The sequence below is a fragment of the Rattus norvegicus genome, chromosome 18 (genome assembly GCF_036323735.1).
Source record: "Rattus norvegicus strain BN/NHsdMcwi chromosome 18, GRCr8, whole genome shotgun sequence".
In the NCBI taxonomy this organism is placed as follows: domain Eukaryota; kingdom Metazoa; phylum Chordata; class Mammalia; order Rodentia; family Muridae; genus Rattus; species Rattus norvegicus.
Window position 1 is genome coordinate 33,534,251 of NC_086036.1, and position 15,918 is coordinate 33,550,168.

Consider the following 15,918-nt stretch of genomic DNA (forward strand, 5'->3'; position numbering starts at 1 on the left):
GTGCATGTGGGTGGGACACAGTAATTATTTTGTCTCTATGACTGTTGGGGCTATCGATATGTAAGGCAGAAGAAAGTGGTAACCTGTCTTCTCTCTGCACTGCTCTGTTTCTCAGCCTACATTGTGTTCGCATTGCGAAGACCTTTTCTCTCTACTAGGCAGGAAGATTAATAAGCAGTGCTGCAGAAATATGAGAGTCATTACTGCTGATTAAACGATAATTTTCTAGAACCAAATTATGCACCAGAAAAGAAAATAAGGAGCTCACTGAAATTTATGGACCCCATGGCTGCTGGAACAGGTTCTCCCCTTTACTCATCAACAGCATCAGTGCAAATATTGGAGAGGGTTATATGGATGTTGGCACAGGCATAAATGTAGAGGTTAAAAACCGGGCACCTTGGCAAGAAAGGTTATGCCAAGAAAGGCTGCAGGAAGTAATAAATAATGTTTCTGAAAACAATAAAATGTGTTTGCATATATCGTATAGTCATCTTATAAAAAGAAAGCTGTCATTTGACATGTGGAAAACAATGGGGAAAAAAGAGTTGAAGAGAGACCAGTGTGAAAGATTATCTTCAATCAACGATCCAGTATGGGATTTTGCTAGAGTAAGCATAAAGCTTTACCGTAGTGACTAGAGGGATGGCCATGAGGTTAGGAGCACTCATTGCTCTGGCAGAGTTCAATTCCCAGGACTCTACATTAGGGCTCACCATTCCCTGTAACTTTAGTTCCAGGAGACCTGATATCTTCTTCTCCCATCTGAAGGCATCAGGCACAAAAGTATTTGTATATGCAAGTAAACATTCATAAACATAAAATAAAAATGAACCTTTAAAGCTATTTTTTTAACTAAGACTAAGTGGCTTATAGGAAAGCATTTCTCACAGTTCTTTGGGTTAAAAGTCCAAGATCAAGGAATAACCAGGTTTAGTTTTTTTTCAGAGTTCTTTTTATTGGCTTGAAGATAGATGTTTTCTTTTATGCCTTCATGTGCCTGATCTGTATTTTCATTTATGGCTTGTTCTCACTCTTCTTCATATATAGACATCTGCCATATTGAAGACATCACACTAGTATAAACTTAATCCATTTTAATTAAAGACCCTATCTCCAAATATATTTGCTTCCTGAGATATTGATGTTTAACACTTCAAAACGTAAATTTGGAGTGAGGGATATGGTTTCCTCACAATATTTAACAAATAGTAGCTAATAAGGCCACTGTTGAAGGTGGCAGACACCATGTAAAATACAATCTCATCCTCAGGAACCCTGGGAGTTTCAAAGGAAAAGAGCCATCCAACATGGGGCTAGTTTATAAATTCATAAGTGAGTAATGAATGCAGAATGCTACAAAGGACAGCATGAATTCAGAAGTTAAGGAAACAGGTCTGGAAGAATGAAGCATGATTTCATATCCAAAAAATGAAAGTTTAAGAAAAAAAGACAAGGAAGACTTTGGTGACCCAACAATAAGGAATCGACATGGCAGTATATGATTCTTACTACATGCTCAGTAAAATTTACAGAGTTGTAAGGACAAACAGGGGGCTCTTTGTCAGTTAGAAAGAATACTGCCCCATATACTAGGAAATGCCGTTCACTTTTACTTTTAAAATATGAATGTATATGATATCAAATTGGATACAAGTAAACTATATAAATCCCATTTGGCTTACCACTCTCTACTAAAACCTTAAAGTATTGCTCATCTTCCATAAAACTTAAATATGGATTTACTTCGCTCTTCATCAATCTCTCCTCATTAATCACAAAATGACCCCAGTGTTCACCAAGATTCCATACCTCCCTTTTTCTTTTCAGTTCCCTACCTAAGAAGACTCTACCACAGTCATAGCTTCAGCAACTGATATGTAGCATGTCACAGAGACCCAGGTTCTCTTGACCATTGATGAGTCTATATGCCCAGCTACAGGAAGTGCTGCCAACTAAAACACCCAGATTCTTACCACTCTTGGGGTATTCTTTTCAAGTGAAGAGTCACACATTCCCAGCACTGCTGTGTGACAACTAACTCAAACTAACTAACTCAAGGTCACACATCCCAGCACTGCTGTGTGACAACTAACTCAAACTAACTCAAGGTCACACATTCCCAGCACAGCTGTGTGACAGTGGAGGAATATGAAGTTGTCTCCGTTGTCTAGCCCATGTCAGCTTCAGCATGTATACAAGGAGTCAGCAGAAGTCATTCCTGTGTTCACACTGTACTCACATGCTCCTCCAGAGTCTGTGAATTTCCTGTCACACACAAGTGTTTATCCCAGCTCACTGCCAGTAACCTCCCTCCCCCGAGATTTTGATTCTAAGGAACCCTAGTTGCAAGAACTAAGGTCCTCCAGTTCTACCTTTTCACTGTGTCCCCTAATACTTAATGTCTTTCATCCCCAACACATCATTCATTTGGGAACTCAGCCACCCCAAAACCAGCATGTGGAATTCTAACTCATCTTGTTTTCTTCTTCTCCAAAATCTGACCCTCCATTGGGTTCTCCTAGTCACAGAGAATGTCAATCCCCTTTGAAGCCACAACCCATTAGTTTCCTTATCTATTTCTTGGTAACAATTAGCAGCATTGTACCTAAGAACATACAAAGCCTAGTGGGAAGTTCCACATAGATGTCTATAAGGTTGCAATCAAGACGTTAACTAGGGCCAGGAACTCATCAGAACTGAAGGATCTCTTTCCAAGCTCTTTACTTATTTGCAGAATTTATTTCTGTGAAGACTGCAAGAATATGGATATATTTTCCTAGTTATGGACCACAGTTCACTATGTGGTCCTTCCTGCAGGTATTTCACTACAGTTCAGCTTGCTGCCTAAAGCCAGGCTGGGAGAAACTCCTTGCAAAGAAAGTGATCATACTCTAACAATCCAGTAACCTAGTGGGTTTCCATCAGCTAGAAGCAAATCACAGACGCCATTTTCACTGAAGGAGTGGGACCCACCTAAGTGAGTTGAATATGGAGAGTTCAAGATCTTGAGAGACACAGAGAAATCTTTCTACTAACTGTAGGCTGCCCTGTTGTCTTGGTGCTTTGTGGGCTGCTATTACAGGACTAGGAAATTGATAATGACTAGAAATTTATGCAGCTATGATATTCTAAAATCAAAGGGTTAGTGTTGGGCAAATAATTTCTCATTACATCATCCTAGGGTAAGAACCAGCATAAAGAAAGTGAAGGAGAGAGATGATAGATTGATAGATAGATAGATAGATAGATAGATAGATAGATAGATAGATAGATAGATGGATGATAGACGGATGATAGATAGATAGATGATAAAATATCACCTTTTAATAAGGACCCACTTATCACCTTCATAACAGTATTATCCCATTCTCAAAGACATTTCATAATCTAAACAGTTTTTCTAGTCCAGTTTCTACATCAGTGGTCAGGTTTCAAAGATGAAAGATGTGAATTTGGGTAACACATTTAAACTAAAGTACGTAACCAGGCTGTGGTATACTTAGTGGCAAAATAAAATCTCCCTGTGATGCATTTGTTTCTTGCTTTTCTTGGGTATTTGGCCTGGAATTATAAGGAAAACCAGAGATTTGACAATCTCTTGAAGTTGAGAGAATTTATCCTAGAGTAATTTTCTGAGAAGTAAGAGATGAGACAAGTTGGGAAGAGAAAGCCCTGTTCTTTCTTACCCAGAAGAAAACACGATGTCAGTGAAATATAGGAGAGAGTGCTCTCCCCCCAAAGCCTGCTGTCCAATTATCCAGAATGCTGAGTGGGTTACAATTTTATTATCCATAATATTAGAAAGGACTTCTCAGTTCCTGCAGCTCTTTCTTATTCAGCATTGCTACACCTATAACTTTGCAGAATAACAGGCCAATAAATTCCTCCATTGCTTTGTCAGTATTGGCTAGCGATCATTCTCAGGTGTAGTTTGGAAACTCTCTGAAAAGCTTGCGGACATCACTTTTCCTGATTCTGAATGGCAGGTCTGTTAGTGTTCTGAAGGACACGATCGTTTGTACAGAAACAGTGAAGTCTTCCTCTTTATGACACTGTGATCCTACACAAGTTCCTTGACTTCCAAGTGTTTTATTCCCTAACCCGTAAACGGTAGATAGTAGCAGGCTGTAAATGCCAGTGTTGAGTGAGGCTGGAATACACAAAGCATTTAATATAGTGCCTTCTAAGTGTGTAGACAGCTTTCTATAAATGCAACTGTCTAAAATCCATATTGTCATCACTGCCAAGAATAATGATTAGTTACCAGATCACATAAGGCTGATAAATTTTTAAGGTACTTTTTTCTATTTGATACATTTTAAAAGTATGATTCAATATCTTCACTGTTATATTAAAACATATTTTAAACCAAAGAATTGGTAGGACACAACCTTGAATTAGTAAACAACTTTTTTAATGGAAAAATATATTTTAAGGGGAAAACAGATTCTCTGTCCTTCCTGAGCTAAGGAGAAAGCTCCATTATTGAGATCAGGTTTGGGCAACTGCCGGATGAGAAGAAGCCAAGGGTGTCATCCTACCATAGTCTGAGAACTCCCTTCCTGCCCTTTTGCATCTCCATCCCTAACTGAGTGATTGAATTATCCTACGTTAACATGTGGTTTTCAGTCAAATGCCTGAAGTCCAACACAGCCCCAGACTCCAAAATCATTTTGATGGATTTTCTCTGAAGCAGCCCGGCAAAACTTCCCATTAACTGCTCATCTGACTTTGGAGGCAGATGAGGTTCAAGGGAGCCATTATAAACTGATGAGCTTGTCTGCGCCTTGCTGGCCTCAAAGAATTTTGGTGTAGAAAAGATTGTTATAACCCTCACTCCACACCCCCCACATTTTAAATACAGACACACTCTGCAATCTTTCTGGTAAATTACACTTGATTGGGATGAAAGATAAATGTCACAATTGAGAGCAATTTGTAAAGATGAAACTGGAAACAGTTTCTTGTGTTGTTAAAAAAGAAACAAAGTCTCACCAGCAGCTTTAAACAGAGTAGTGATTCTTTTTATGCATTAGCTGCATGGCCAGGCATCTAAGCTCAGGGTGACTGCATATTTATATACATAAGAAGGCATGTGTGTTTGTATGTTTGTTGACAGTATGGAAATGTTGCCATTTGGATCTACTATTTCTGTGTGGATGAGGAAAGCAAGAATAAGACATGTTTTCCAGCTTTCAATTTATTATCAGAACCTCTTACAGATGTACTTCTCGCAAGAGAAGGGCAGAGAGAGAGAGAGAGCGAGAGAGAGAGAGAGAGAGAGAGAGCGCACAAATCTTTGCAGATTTGCTGGGTTACTTGGAATAATTATAATTGCAAATGATGACAGCCTAACCTGATGTGGCTTTAGGAGGGAAGAGGAGAAACTGATCATTTCACATGCTACAGCTTTCCCAGGGTGTTTACTGTTAAGGCAGTGAGATCCAGAGGCTCAAAGGAAATCAGAATTCTCCTCTCATTTCTCCACTCTGCATTGTTCTTTGAGGGTTACAATGCTGGGCTTGCTCCAAGACATGCCAGACTTAGAAAGCAGCAAATTGAGATTCCAGGCTATAATCTTAACAATTCAGATTACAAATGTGTATAATTTCCCTCAGTGATACAATGCTACAGAGGCTCTGGATAACTCCAACTGTCTAACTTAGAATAAATCTCTAAGCATGAAAATGTGGTCTATGTCAGTTATCAGAACTGGATAAATCTTCATATCTAAAATCAAAGTTGGCTTCCACCATCAAATCCACCTGGCCTCTTCTTGGGGCAGTGTGTCTCTCAGAGGTCACTACAAAGTGATGAGAAACCCCCCTCCTTTTGCTGAGTCCTATGTTTTCTTCTTTTAAAAGAATTTAAATAGTGCTCACTAGAACCTAGAAAAACTAATCTGAAACAAGTTCCTTACCTAGTAAAAACACTGCAAGTTGTCTTCCTGTATCGAACATAATGGAACCTGTCGATAAAATAATAACAAGTTTCTTTCAATGACAAGTAAAGAAATAGCTCTAAAGAAACATAGTGGTCCTAACTATGGGACCCTTAAAGGTTTCCTGGTGTTCTTGCACAGAATATTCAGAGATCAAATACTTGCCCTTATGAATAGAAATCTGACCTATGGATTCCTCTAGAGAAAACTGACTTAATTGCAATTTCTGAACTCTTACATCATCAATACAGTGGAGTCAGCAACTAACTTAGAAGTATGCCACTTTGAGCTAACTGCCCCAAGCCCTCTTTAAGTAGAAGATATTAATTTCTTAAATCAATTGGCCTTGTCATATTAGACAAAGACATCAGACCTTCTCTAGACCTAAGGTTTTTTTATTTTTAAATAAGGATAATGATTGGTAATTAGGAGTAGACATTGCAGGAATTAAGTGAAAGAGTCATATGTATGCAATAAATATTATTATCCTCAATAATACCAGGAAGGTTTTAGTGGTGATATAAAAACCCTACTGAGGGAAGATTTATATTATGTAAAGTCAACTCTGAAAGAAGTATGTGTTAGAAAATAAAAAATAAAGGGTGGTGTTATTATAACATATAAAAATACACATTCTACTTTCCGTCCAAACGTAGAGCAAACGTAATCTAAAGTTCAGTTTTCAAGAAAGACACTTGTTGGGGCTGGAGAATTGTCTCCGTGGTTTAGAGCATAAGCTTGTTTGTAAAGAACCCAGGTTTGATTTCCAGCACCCATATGGTGGCTCACAAGTACCTGTAATTCCACTTATAGGAGATAAAATGTCCTCTTACTCCCTGAACAGATGCAGGCAAAACACTAATATATGCAAAAAAAATTAAATTCAGAAATAAAAATGATAAATGTGAATAGAAGATATTGAAAACATCAATACTCCATTTATCTTCAAAAAGTTATATCCCTTCAGATATCATTGCCAAGAATAACAAAATGAAGGAGAAGCCACCAATGTTTCATGGTTCATGGCCACATTCTCAGAAGTCTGGCCCTTGAGATAGTCATCATTGTCTTTAGTTTTTCTTAGAGTACCATTTTTACATTGGGTTATGACTAATTCTATGCTTGGTCCTAGGTACCCCGGATAATAAATCAAGGAATGCACAATTGACTTCCCTGACTAAGATTTGATCTGTCAAGGGCCCAGTTTGGAGACACTTTGTACTTGAACCACAGTTAACTTACCTCCAAGAACAGTGCAAGAGAGTGGACAACAGAATATTGGAAAGGTCAGACCTTGGAGTCAAATGGATGAATTGAGATCTTTGCTGGCCTTGAAACTTGAATAAATTTCCCACCAGTTGCTTATCAGAGTTATAATCTGGGGACGATTGCAGTACCCACTTATAACCCTGCAATGTTCTTCGTATGTCATTCTAAGGTAAGAAACCTACAAAGGTTAGTACTTGCTGTTATTAATAATGATACTCCTTTTACTGTTGCCTTGAAATTGAAATGATCACTTATTTGAGTTGCCTTAGCACCCTATCAAGGATAAAGTAAATGATGTTGATGACACCATGTGTCTTGTCATCATCATTATTGTATCTAATATTTTTGAAGCTATAATTAACATATGCCTACTACATTGAGCATCTTTCAATCAGACATGAAAGCATGCAGTACTTAACTGGGGGGGTTCTCTGCTCATTAGCAGATCTGTTTCATGATAGCACCTTTAAGTAAACACAATAGCTCTTTCTTTGAGTGTGAGTATTTAACCAAAGATAGGAAAGCCTGATGACCTTGCGTGCACTGAATTTTGAAATAGTTGTTCTCAAATGTCCTTTGCCTACATGGCGTTCATATGTTAGAAATTCTTCTTCTGGTGCTTTGCTTCAAAATCCTTCCAGTTCCATTAGTATTTTGTGAGTAGTCTTCATATCTATACTTGGGGATGGGGTTCATGTGGTTAAGAACTGGCTTGCAAATTGTGGGATTATTTTGCAAACCACAGATGGAAGGAAGCTTCACAGCGGCCTGACTTTCATTTCCCTGGCCTCCTCTTATGGCCACTGTTATCCATCTTGTTCATTACGAGTTCATTTCAGGCACCCCCAGAATCAGTCTTCAGGGTCTGCTAAAGCTTAATTGGAATGAGGAAGCCAAGACTCTCTCCAGTTCTATAAAGGACAGAGCAATGCACCTTAGTGGCTTGGGGACTTCTCCAAACCCATGCCACCATATTAGCAGTCTCATTCCAAAGCAGAAATGTCTCAGAACAGTTCTCTTGAAATACAAGCAATTTGAGCGACAACTCAAAATTACACAACTGAGGGGGGAATGGGGGGGATTGTCAAGCCAAAACATCGAAAAGTAATGATTCATTTTAGAAAATAAAATTCTCAAAGGAACACCAGGGAACTTGTTTTTGGCTGCAGTTAGCTTAATGAAATGGTTCTCTAAGTGGACATTTATTGGAAATCTGTGTTTAGAAGTCTGGAAATAAATTCCATTTTTAAGTTATGCATTCCCCCATCTCCCTGTGCATTTGCGGGCCCATTTTATTCAAGACTGAGCACCAGATATAAATATGAGTTTTTGAGCTGCTTTTAAACTGCTGGCATCTGTTAGATTGGAGGAAGTCTGAATTAGCAAAAGCTTAGAAGAGTACAGAACAATTGCCAAAACAAGAGGAGTCTTTTATTTATGTTGTTGAACAGTGTTACGTAACCAGCCGAGTTGTTCATCTTCATTCTTTAGGGTGAGTATACGGGGCAGTATTTCTCACAATGTTTAGCCAGCCAAGAGCCCATTAGCTGGTACTGCATTATTTAACTGTTAAATTGATTTGTGAGAAAATTAATTATGTATGTTCAGCTAAAGAACATCACTGCATTCAGTAAGCTCTTATTATGAAGGCGCCGTGTGTGTGTGTGTGTGTGTGTGTGTGTGTGTGTGTGTGTGTCTGTGCTAGTGGCCGCTTCAGTGCCTCCAAACACTAGGTAGTCAAGAGTAGGAGGGTGCAACGATCAAAGATTAAAGTTTGAAGTACAGCTTGACTTTCTTTTTTTATTGGATATTTTTTACTGACACTTCAAATGTTATCCCCTTTCTCCCAACTACCCACCCTTTGCCACCTCCATGCCCTGATATTCCCCTACACTGGGGGGTCCAGACTTGGCAGAATCAAGGGCTTCTCCTCCCATTGGTGTCCAACAAAGCCATCCTCTGCTACACATGCACCTGGAGCCATGGGTCTGTTCATGTACTCTTTGGGTAGTGGTTTAGTCTCCGGGAGCTCTGGTTGGTTGGCATTGTTCTTATGGGGTTGCAAAACCATTCATCTCCTTCAATACTTTCTCTAACTCCTCCAATGGGAAACCCATCCTCAGTTCAATAGTTGGTTGCCAGCATTCGCCTCTATATTTGTCATGCTGTGGCAGAGCCTCTCAGGAGACAGCTATTTCAGGTTGCAGTCAGCATGCATTTCTTAGCATCAGCAGTATTGTCTGGGTTTGTTGGTTGTATGTATATGGGCTGGATCCCCAAGTGGGGCAGTTTCTGGATGGCCTTTCCTTTTTTTTCCCCTCCCCCAACCCATGCTGGATGGCCTTTCCTTTAGTCTCTGCTCCAAACTTTGCCTCCATATCGCTTCCTATGAATATTTTTATTCCCCCTTCTAAGAAGGACTGAAGCATCGAAACTTTGGTTGGCCTTCTTCAGCTTCATGTTGTCTGTGGATTATATCTTGGGTAACCTGAGCTTTTGGGCTAATATCCACTTATCAGTGAGTGAATACCATGTGTGTGCGTGTGTGTGTGTGTGTGTGTGTGTGTGTGTGTGTGTGTGTGAGAGAGAGAGAGAGAGAGAGAGAGAGAGAGAGAGAGAGAGAGAGAGAGACTGGGTTACCTTACTCAGGATATTTTCTAGTTCCATCCATTTGCCTATGAATTTCATGAAGTCATTGTTTTTGATAGCTTAGTAGTACTCCATTGTGTAGATGTACCACATTTTCTGTACCCATTCCTCTGTTAAAGGGCATCTGGGTTCTTTCCAGCTTCTAGCTATTATGTCCAATTTTCTGAGTAAGTTCCAGAATGATTTCCAGAGTGGTTATACCAGCTTTCAATCCCACCAACAATGGAGGAGTGTTCCTCTTTCTCCACATCCTTGCCAGCATCTGTTGTCACCTGAATTTCTTATCTTAGCCATTCTGACTGGTGTGAGGTAGAATCTCATGGTTGTTTTGATTTGAATTTCCCTGATGACTAAGAATATTGAATATTACTTTAGGTACTTCTCAGCCATTCAATATTCCTCAGCTGAGAATTCTTTGTTTAGCTCTGTACCCCATTTTTAATAGGGTTCTTTGATTCTCTGGAGTCGAACCTCTTGAATTCTTTGTATATATTGGATATTAGCCCTCTATCAGATACAGGATTGGTAAAGATCCTTTCCCACTCTGTTGGTTGCTGTTTTGTCCTAATGACAGTGTCCTTTGCCTTACAGAAGCTTTGCAGTTTTATGAGATCCCATTTGTCAATTCTTGATCTTAGAGCATAAACCACTGGTGTTCTGTTCGGGAAATTTTTACCTATTCCCATGTGTTCGAGGCTCTTCCCCCTTTTTCTTCTATTAGTTTGAGTGTATCTGGCTTTATGTGGAGGTCCTGGATCCATTTGGATTTGAGCTTTGTACAGGGCATTAAGAATAGGTCGATTTGCATTCCTCTATATGCTGACATCCAGTTGAACCAGCACCATTTGTTGAAAATGCTATCCTTTTCCACCGGACGTCTTTAGCTCCTTTGTCAAAGATCAAGTAACCATAGGTGTCTGGGTTCATTTCTGTGTCTTCAGTTCTATTCCATTTATCTGCCTCCCTGTCTCTATACCAATATCATACAGTTTTTATCACTACTGCTCTGTTACACCACTTGAGATCACAGATGGTGATTCCCCCAGAAATTCTTTTACTGTTGAGGATTGTTTTCACTATTCTGTTTTTTGTTTGTTTTTGTTTTGCTGTTTTGTCATTCCGAACGGCTTATCATTTCTTAAAGTACCTAAATTTGAAAGCAAGCACATTGATGCTCATCTATAAAATGGCAGTAGTAATGTCTTTTTTAAATGTTGATATCAAGGACTGAAGCATTTATAAAGCATTGACTACATTGTGTGAGACATATTATGAACTCAGTAAGTGCTAAAAGCTATAACAATTACCACTATACCCCTCTTGAACACAAAACATTCTGCAAAAGCCAAGGGAAGTAGATGACCAGTGTTCCTATTTGCTTTTTAGCAATGTGTCTAGCTGACCTAGTGGAAATGGTGGTTAAATCATTTTAGATATGGAGGAATGTGTTCTGTAAACTCAGGAATAACAAGAAAATCTAGTAGAGGGAGTAGGTAAGATTTCTGCTCTAGCTGTGCTCTGTACAGTGAAGTGTTTCCATCAAAGCTACAGGACAAAGGCGAGGTAATGAGTTAACAACAAAACAGTGTCAATCACGAGTGTGCTTGTTAGTTCTCATTTTATCTAAGGGAAGAACCGCTAGTGACATTTAGTGAGAGTAAGTGAGAGGAGGAGTCCCCCATTTCAAGTGTTTAGAAAGTTAAAAAGCCCAGTGTGAAGTGCTTTAGCCAAATGTCCGAAGTAGGTCAGAGCAGAGCTTGTGCTCAAAGCCATCTCATTCATCCTCAGCTTCAGGCTTCTTCCCATCTCCATCCCTAACCAGGACTCAGTTAGGTAAATAAGAACTGATGCCGGTGACTCATCTCACATGCTCTTCTATTTCAGGTAGTTCTTTGTGAAAAGTACAGTTTTTATTAAGCCTCAAATTTTCAAAGGAAATATGAAAATAAATCCTCAAAGAATTTGTGTCAAGTTGTAAAAACTGCACTGCAGGGATCAAGGAAAGGGCTCAGTAACTAAGAGCATTTCCTGCTTTTATAGAGGATCTGGGTTCAGATTCCCGCTCCCATATCATTGACTGTAACTCTAGTACCAGGAGATCAAATGTTCTTTGATCTAACTTGGGCATGTATAGTGTATGTGGTTCACATAATCCTAAACATACACACACACACACACACACACACACACACACACACATGTACGCACATGCACACATACACACACATACACACACACACACAAATAAAATAAGTTTTTCAAATGCATTCTATATATTTACTGCTAATCACTGTAAATGAAAACTAATTTTAATCAAAGCCTGCTGTCCGCCAGGCACCATGCCAAGCATTTTATTTGTTTTGGATGAAATCCTCATAATTTTTGAAGTGGGAGTTAGGAATACTATAGATTAGATGGATTTCTGAATATTGGGTAGTTGGTAAAATCAAAGGACTCACTTGGAGTCTGCAACTAAAACTGATAACCTTAATGATTATCAACTCTTTGCATCCCTTTCTATCTCCAAGAACTGCACAAAAGAACACTGACAACACCTCCCATAATTCATACACCAGGTGCAAGGCAGAACTGAAGGGTGGCACAAGCATGTCTGAATACTTGGGAATAACTTGGGACTACGATGTTTGGAGTTGAGCTTTTACGGAAGGAGTGGGAGGAATATTCTTTTATGAGAGCATCAAAAAGACTGCCAAATATGGGGGAACTTCCTCCTAGGGTTGCTAATCATAAAGCTCTCCCAAGTTTCTGTTGCTTGGCACCCCCAAACAGATTAGCTTTGACCTTTGCATTTCAGAAGTGGAAAAAATATAGAGGAGGTTATTTTTAAATTATTTAATTACCATGCTTATTGAGCATTATATTTATAAAGTATGTTCACATACTTCCTTCTCCCAAAGGTTGGGAACCATCATGGAAGGAGGGGTAGAAAGATTGTAAAGGAAAGATGTCAGGACCAGATTAGAAAATCCTACTCGTCATAAGAGGACCGCTGTATTCATGAGATCAGGGCAGCTGAAGACCCTGAACAGAGCCAGTACAAGATCCAGTCAACAAAGAAGGAGAAGCCTGGCCTTAACCCGAGCAGAAGCACTACTGACAGTTGATAGTTTCTTGGGTAGAGTCATCTTTCTTTGCGGATATGGCCCCAGCACATCAAACATGCTCCAGGGAGGAAATGTTCCCATAAACATGCATGGGAGGCAGAAGTTATATGAGGGTTCTAAAACAAAAAAGGGTGGGAAAAATTTAATGAATTTAGGAGGGATTCAAAAAGTAGGCAGTAAATCTGGGAGAGACTGGAGTGGAGAGGAATGGTGTGAATCTGATCAAACTACATTGTGAGCATGTATGAAATCCTCAAAATTCATTAAACTTAATTCAAACTCAGTATTTTAACTTACTAAAATAAATTCATATTAAACAAAAATGGTATTAGGACTTTGAGTCCTCATAGTGAAAAACAGTCTCTCACAGCTCCTTGGAAAAATGGGAATTATGTAGAGCTTAGCAATGCTGCCAGCATTCAGTTTTCCTCTTTAAAGATCTTGCCTGGTTCAAAGATCATAGTTAACAGAAGCAGGAGTAATGTGCCTGTTAAATGTCACAGTTTCTAACTCCAGTAAGAAAATTTATGACAATGCTAAACAGGTGTCAGGAAATTTCTGAAAGAGAATCCACTCCATATATCCTCAATGATATGCTAGAATTCAGGAGAATGAGCAACATATTTCTTGACTGGTAGGTCTCTATCTCTGAGCATATATATATATATATGTGTATATATATATATATATATATATATATATATATATATATATCAAAATGAATTCCCTGTGTCTCATGAACCATTTAAAGCCTGTTATCTATTTAGCTTGAGGTCCTTTGCAGTGCCACCTCTGTGATTATAAGAGTTAATGTAAAGATGTCTTTTGCCAGGCATTGCTTAAAGTGGTTTACATTTGATAACAAGGCCTAGGAAGAACTCAGGGAAGGGGGGAGTGCTATTTGTGTTATCTTAAAGTAGATGAAACTGTGTAAGGTCAGCAAGTTGTCCAAATTGTAATGATAAGATTCCATGTCCAGGGTGTCAGCAGAGCTCACACGTCCCATCATGCTCACAGTCCTGTCCTTTGGTATAGGAAGACCATTCTGAGCCAACAATAGGAATTCCACTGGCATGGTACATCGTACTCCATCAGATGGACAGGAAGCATCATGAAATATATGCAATGGCTACCCCAAATTATAAATAGTGAGAACAAGACAAGAGATGACATGGGATTCTCTCAGTTGTTTGGAGGCAGGGTAAATCACAAACTCAAATCAGCTCAGCCAGTGTGCTCTCTCTATCTCTCAGGTCTTCTTTGAAGAAGGGCTTTTTTCCCATCAACTAGTCATCAAGTTCTTGAAGCTACTGGGTACTCTTTTCTAACTGAAAATGAACATGGATAGTAAGATAATATTTCTATGCAAATGCTTCACTCCTTCTTTAAAAGGGAAACAAGAATACTCTTGGCAGGGAATAGGGAGGCAAAGTTTAAAACAGAGGCAAAAGGAACACCCATTCAGAGCCTGACCCACATGTGGCCCATACTTATACAGCCACCCAATTAGACAAGATGGATGAAGCAAAGAAGTGCAGACCGACAGGAGCCGGATGTAGATCGCTCCTGAGAGACACAGCCAGAATACAGCAAATACATAGGCAAATGCCAGCAGCAAACCCTGAACTGAGAATAGGACCCCCGTTGAAGGAATCAGAGAAAGAACTGGAAGAGCTTGAAGGGACTGGAGACCCCATATGAACAACAATGCCAACCAACCAGAGCTTCCAGGTACTAAGCCATTACCCAAAGACTATACATGCACTGACCCTGGACTCTGACCTCATAGGTAGCAATGAATATCCTAGTAAGAGCACCAGTGGAAGGGGAAGCCCTGGGTCCTGCTAAGACCGAACCCCCAGTGAACGTGATTGTTGTGGAGAGGATGTAATGGCGGGAGGATGGGGAGGGAAACACGAATATAGAAGGGGAGGGGGGGGGTTAGGAGGATGTTGGCCTGGAAACCGGGAAAGGGAATAACAATCGAAATGTAAATAAGAAATACTCAAGTTAATAAAGATAAAAAGATAATATTTCTAATGCAGATTTTTTGTATTCTTAAACTATCCTCTCCTGTAGGTATGTCTGTGCTATATTTAATAAATTTGGGCATACTTTAGTTAATTTACAATAGATTTAGGTCAACATAAGATTACAAAAGGGTTCTTATATATCTAGCATCTAATTTTTATTAATACCAGCATCTTGTATCAGTATAATACTTTTCTTATAATTAAATGAGCTAATATTGATATATAATTATAAACCAAAATACTCCTTATTTGGGTTTTCTTAGTTGTGTCCACTAAGTTTTCTGTTCCAAAATGTCATTCGGGTTACCACATTCCATTTAGTCATGTCTTCTTAGTTTTCTCTTACTTGTAAAAATCTTTAAGCCGCTCTTAGCTTTTGATACATCAGACAGTTGTAAATAGTAATTGCTCAGCTCATTTGTAGTAATGCTCACAGTTTATGGTATAATCAGATTAGGGGTTTAGGGGACAGGGGCTATAGCACAGAGCTAAAACCCACTCATGACATTATACAAGGGAGAGAGAGTGCCTATGGGCTTAGAATTACTGATTCTAACCTTGATCTTCCAGTGAAGACAGTATTGATTTTCATGGCTGGGAAGTTAATGTTTGCTCTTTTCTTTACGATGTACTGTTTGGAAGGAAGTTGCTATAAATAGCATATACTTGATGCTGTTGGAAATAGTACACGAGAGATCTCTCTATGTGCCACCCAATTATGTATCTATTTCAATATGAATTCAGACATTCATTTCGTTCTACCAAAACCTCATCACTCTCATCATCCCAGATTTGATGTGTGGGATCTTTCTGTTGTTGGCCTCGTTAGGTTGTTATATCCGTATAATTACAGGTCTTGCCACTGTATTTCTAAGTAAAGCAGAACAACTGTGCATAA